The sequence below is a fragment of the Micropterus dolomieu genome, linkage group LG03 (assembly GCF_021292245.1).
Source record: "Micropterus dolomieu isolate WLL.071019.BEF.003 ecotype Adirondacks linkage group LG03, ASM2129224v1, whole genome shotgun sequence".
In the NCBI taxonomy this organism is placed as follows: domain Eukaryota; kingdom Metazoa; phylum Chordata; class Actinopteri; order Centrarchiformes; family Centrarchidae; genus Micropterus; species Micropterus dolomieu.
Window position 1 is genome coordinate 2,984,256 of NC_060152.1, and position 6,000 is coordinate 2,990,255.

A 6,000-nucleotide genomic window follows, 5' to 3' on the forward strand; every position below is an offset into this window, starting at 1 on the left:
TTATTGCTTGTATTAGAAACACAGTCATTGGAAAAGGAAGCTGAGGTTTGGATTAAAGACCTTTAACATGATTCACCTAGCCAGAACACCCAGACCAGGCACCAGGAGACAGTTGCTAGGACAGAAAAGAGTCGGGATAGGAGCCATGCTTGCCCAGCTTGGACTTAAGGCTGCTCCTGGCTTTCGTCTGACCTGGGTGAAATGGGACTGGCTGGCCAAGAAACATAAAATCAGATACTGGTGTGCACACATTTTTACAGAGACCTGCTTAATCAACATCATGGATCAAGCACTTGGCGGATTCGGAACATGGTCCAGTTCTGAGCCAATAAAGTGCAAGAACGAGGATGAACAATGTTTACCAAATGTTAAAAAAAATTCATTGGCATTGGCATTCAAAAAATTCATATTATCATCACTATCTTGTTATTGCTGTTTACATTCTCCCATACAAAATGTAAAAAATGCCCCTTGGAATTTTACTTTCAACAACATTCCTCAGAGACTTTGGTCCATATTGCCGTGATAGCATCACGCAGTAGCTGCAGATTTGTCTGCTGCAGATCCTCGATGCGAATCTCCTGTTCCACCACATCCTTAAGGTGCTCTAGTGGGTTGAGATGTGGTGTCTGTGGAGGCCGTTGGAGTTCAGTGAACTCACTGTCATGTTTAAGAAACCAGTTTGAGATGGTTTGAGCTTTGTGACATGGTGCTTTATCCTGCTGGAAGGAGCCGTCGGAAGATGGTACACTGTGGTCATAAAGGGATGGACGTGGTCGGCAACAAGACTCAGGTAGGATGTCGCGTTTAAACGGTGCTCAATTGGTACTAAGGGGCCCAAAGTGTGCCAAGAAAATATCCCCCACACCATTACACCACCACCAGCAGCCTGAACCGTTGATACAAGGCAGGATGGCCAAATTCTGACCCTACCATCTAAATGTAGCAGCTGAAATCGAGACTCATCAGACCAGGCAACAACCATGCCATGTTCAAAGTCACTTAAATGCCCTTTCTTGCCCATTCTGATGCTCAGTTTGAACTTCAGCAAGTTGTCTCGACCACCTCTACATGACGAAATGCATAGAGTGACTGCCATGTGATTGGCTGATCAGCTGTTTGCGTTAACAAGCAATTAAACAGGTGTACCTAAGAAAGTGGGCAGTGAGTGTATATGTTACCTTGTGATAAATAAATTACCTTGTTCCCTTATTGTTATAGTAATGAAACAGCTAATAGCTAATAGACAGCCGATAGATAACTGCTAATACGATGAAAAATATTTTTATAACACATTATGAAGCAGATTTTTTTTCTATCAGGGTGGCACCCAATATAATAGCTCTACAGTGCATTAGGAAGTTCAGTGTAACATACCTGTACATCTTCATATCTCTGTTACATAACAGGCAGGTTTGGTCTTGCTCTTATCTCCATTTCATCTGGTGCCAGGCCTCTTGTAGATTGGGAGATTGTGTTATCAGTGGGGCCCTAGGAGCCAGCCTGCTGCGCTGATGGAATGACAAGAAGCGTATGTCCTACTACTGTTCGATTAATATAACCAAATGAACAAATATCGATGACCTGGAAGTAGCAGAAGAAGCATTATGGTTTTCCTTATGTAAAGAGTAGCAATATAACGAGTCAATTTCAAGTAAACCTCAGTTCCCCGCTTAATATAGTAGAAAAATAAACAGTAGAAGTTTTTAGACAATGAACTATTTTTTTCTAACTGACTGGTTTGAATAATATGGTTTTGTTTTGATTTTGGGCCGAGATATGCCGTTTTCACTCTTCAGTGGCTTCCAGTCTTTTTTAGAATCCATTTTAATTTGCTTTTAATCACATACATGGCTTTTCAGTCCAGGTCTTCTACCTACTTGAGCCTTTGTGGCGCCTCGGCTCTGGAACAGTCTTCCATTGAGCATAAGATCAACTGACGTTGTTACTGCTTTTAAATCTTGTCTAAAATGCATTTTTATAGAAAGGAGGTTACGGTGCAATTTAAAATATTTGATGAATTGTTAGTGTGTTATCTAAAATCTGACATGAATGTCAAAATAAGAGGGACGCTTTGTATTTTTACTCGCACGAGACTCGCAAGACTTCAAATGTATGTCTGCTGAGTTAACCCTGGAATGACCTTGACTCTTGGCATCTCTGGATCTCTGGCATTCAACAGAAAAAAAACATAATCCCTGTAATCACGTCTATCAGACATTTATCTGGTAAGGGTCTGGAACGATCATTTCAATAAAATTGCGGGCTACATAGAGGAAAAGGATAAAAAAGCTAGTGTATGGATGAACTACAGAGCCTAGTAAATTGTTATTAAAAACAAACATTTGTTCTCTAGAGGATAATTCCAGTTTATAACAACTTGGGTCTTTTCATAGTTATTTCTATTGGTTTTGATAACAATGCACTCACCTAAATAACAGCTGCTCCCTGAAAGAGGGATTCATTCACTAAAATGTTGTTAGCTAAAAATTACAATAATAATACTTTTATATATACAGCACTTTTCAAACAAAAAGTGCAAGGTGCTTTCCAAGGTCAGAAAATTCAAAACATTAGCAACATTAGGGACAATTGCAAGACGTAAATAATGAAACATTTGCATATACTCAGCTCAGCTGTGTAGTATATCAGCTGTTAGGAAAATCCTTTCTATAAAAATTCATTTTAGACAAGATTTAAAAGCAGTAACAACGTCAGCTGATCTTATGCTCAATGGAAGACTGTTCCAGAGCCGAGGCGCCACAAAGGCTCGAGTAGGTAGAAGACCTGGACTGAAAAGCCATGTATGTGATTAACAGCAAATTAAAATGGATTCTAAAAAAGTCTGGAAGCCACTGAAGAGTGATAACGGCTTTGTTTTGGTTAAATTTTGAATTTAGTTTCCATCCAGGGTATCTCAGACTTCCAGTATCTGACCTTTTTCTTGGGAATGAGTGGGTCAACGATTGGCTGTATTTGTTTTGAGATGTGTTCAGGGCCAGTAATGACAGCTTCTGTCTTGTCAGGGTTACACTGTATGTTTTGGAACTTCCAGCTTTTCATGTCACGTTGGCAGCTATTTAGTGAAGCCAAATCACTTGTGTCAGAAGGTTTAAAAGACAGGTGTGTATCATCGGCGTAGCTATGGAAGGTGATGTTGTGATGACAGATTATCTGTCCCAAGGGTAACATGTACAGGGTAAACAGAGCAGGTCCAAAGATTGACCCTTGTAATATTCCATGTTTTGTCTGACAGGCTGTGAGGGAAATTCACCTACAGAAACAAAACATTTCCTGTTGGCTAAGTACAAGGAAAACGGTAATACCTGCCCGCTGTTTTAGTCTGTCTATAAGGGCCGCTCATTCGATGGTGTCAAATGCAGCACTGAGGTCATGCAATTGTAACACAGAAAAATCAGTAACTCATTTGAAACTTAATGTAGGGAGGTTTCTGTGCTACATAGCTTATGGAAACCAGATTCAAACTTCTCAATATTATTGTTTTTAAATGCCTGCAGTAGTCCAACATTATGGCTGGACAATATGATTTTTGCCAGCTGCCCTGCTCATTACCTGCAGTAAGTTAACACTGATATTGCTGATGCTAACTCACCGTTTTCTGCACGTCTATTTTTGATAGTTTGGAAATTGACCAAATGTTTGGTGGATCTAACCTACGTCCCTTTAGCAGAGGTTGAACACAAACAGTTTTAAAAATATCTGGTACAACACAGGTTCAGATTCAGATACTATACACGATAGTACTCACATCTACTATTTTAGAAGAAGCGTTAGTGATTTTAAGAAACTTGTTGCTACCTGCTACTTCACAATGGTGAAGTAGCAGGTAGCAAAGTACAAGAGGATGGGTTCAATTATACTACGGTACAGGAGAAGCAGAAAGTGTGGTTTGACTGACAGAGTCCTGAGTTTACGTATGGCAAAACATCTCCAGAGGTTGGATAGCTGTTGATGATGGTCAGCAGTGCAGGGCTGATTGTCTTCATTGCTTCTTTAAGCAGTTTTTTCTGGATATCAGGTGCACTCGATAAGGGTCTCATAAGTGATACAGTTTTTCTCGGATCTTGCAGTGTTAACTGTGAGGTAAACTAGTTCATGGCTACAAGAGACTGAGTTCATTGTAACGACAATGAAAATTTTACAACCTACTCCAAGAAATTTTTTAGTTGCATTTATATGTTCTATTTGAATTTTAGTATGTGTCTGACACATACAAACTAACATTTAATTGTTTATTTATTATTAGGGTCCCAAGCCCGAAGTGGGCTGGGAACGTTCCCAGTACAGCGAAGGGGCTGGGAACCCTATTGTAATCGTTCTGATTTTTATTTTAGGGGTCCAAGCCCAAGTGGGCTGGGAACCCACGAATGCAAGGCATCGCGGTTCCCACTACCAGCGAAGCGGCTGGACATTTTGCCTCATAACTAGGGCCCACTACATCGCACATTAATGAACCTTATGTCTACGTGTTTGAGGGATGCTGCCAATTGCGCGATGACGTTTTCATTTCGCTAAATTGCAAAAACTGGAAAACCTATTTTAATTAACTCCTCCGAAGCCGCAAGTGCCATCGGCACGAAATTTGGCATGGACCATCTCTGGACCAAGCCCGACAAAGTCTGTAGATGGAATTTTGATCCACCAAAAAATGATCAAATTATAAGCGAAGACATTTTTGCGCAAACGCTAAAAACAGGATGTCATTGCATGCACATGTTGGACAAAATTGCAGGAATATTTAAAAACTGGCTTGTATCAAGGTTTAAAATCTTTTAAACATGAAAGTTAAACCCAACGAATTTCACAGCCACGGAGGTTAAAAAACACAGAACTGGAACAACAGAGTTAAATTTAAACATCATTACCTAAAAACTTGCTAAATTATTAACAGGAATAAGGCCACACCTGAAATGATCTTTGAAAATTACAGCAAGCCCTCCTCTGTGGCAACTTTCCCAAGGGGAGCTGAAGGATTCCAAATGTGGAGGACAGAGTTAATTTAATTGGCAGTGATCAACTGGTCTTAACCATGTTTCTGTTAAAAATAAGTAGTGCTGTGCAACGATGAAAATATTTAATTGCGAATACGTGTAAAATTAAATAATGAATTCTAAAATAGTGTATTGGACAATTTTAATTTAAATGTACTGCTATACACACAAAAGTGTAATAACATGTGGTTTGCAAACACTTTAAACAAATAAGGTGCTTTTTTACCAGCAGTATTCCCTTTACACAGTAGCAATAAAATATGTAATCAAATCAAATATTAAACCAAAGCTATTTGCCACTGCCAGGGCATTACCTTTTATCTAGCTTGTTAAAACAAGTTCCCATCAGAGTCCAATTTTCTTCTGAACAGGTATCAGCATCCAACACATTCTCATCTCGCGTAAGGATTTTACGCTAAAGGTAGGGTTAGGGGTCAGAGTCTGTGTGAAACGCCCCCGTTTGCTACGTTGCAGCAACACAAGGGAGGCTAACCCAAGGGGGTAAGCCAGAGATTGGATAGTGAAGCCGACCAAAGCCTGCATGGAGGGATCCATGTAGGCCCAAAAATGACGTCAAAACCCTGTGACACCCCGTCGCACATGACAGATGTAACCCTATTGCTTAGATTATAAGCTCTCAGCAATCTAAAAAAACTATTCGGCCATCATTGGTGTTTCACAGGTGAGCCTTGTAGGTGGGCTGATTAATCAGTGACGATCCTAGTCAGACAAACGCACTGAGCCATGAAACTTTTTGTTGGTGCAGCTACCAGAATTACGGTGTTTCTGCCGTTGTTCTACGTCATTAAACCACGGTTATGCTGCGCGATCATGCGCAGTAGATGGTGGTGCCAACAGGAAGTAGCCCTGTAGTAGTATTTTATTGGTCCAAAACAGGCTTCACTCCTCTCCTTTCAAATCAGCGGGGTGGCTTCGTCCAGTAATATACTGTCTATGGGCTAGCCCTACCTGATGTGCGCAGCTGTAG

General features: G+C 40.4%; 1 protein-coding gene across 5 annotated transcripts in view; it reads left to right on the top strand.

Annotated features, from left to right (window-relative positions):
• mef2d (myocyte enhancer factor 2d) overlaps nucleotides 1-6,000 on the top strand; it is a 197,701-nt gene that overhangs the window by 129,536 nt on the left and 62,165 nt on the right. The gene's annotated exons all lie outside the window — the stretch shown is intronic.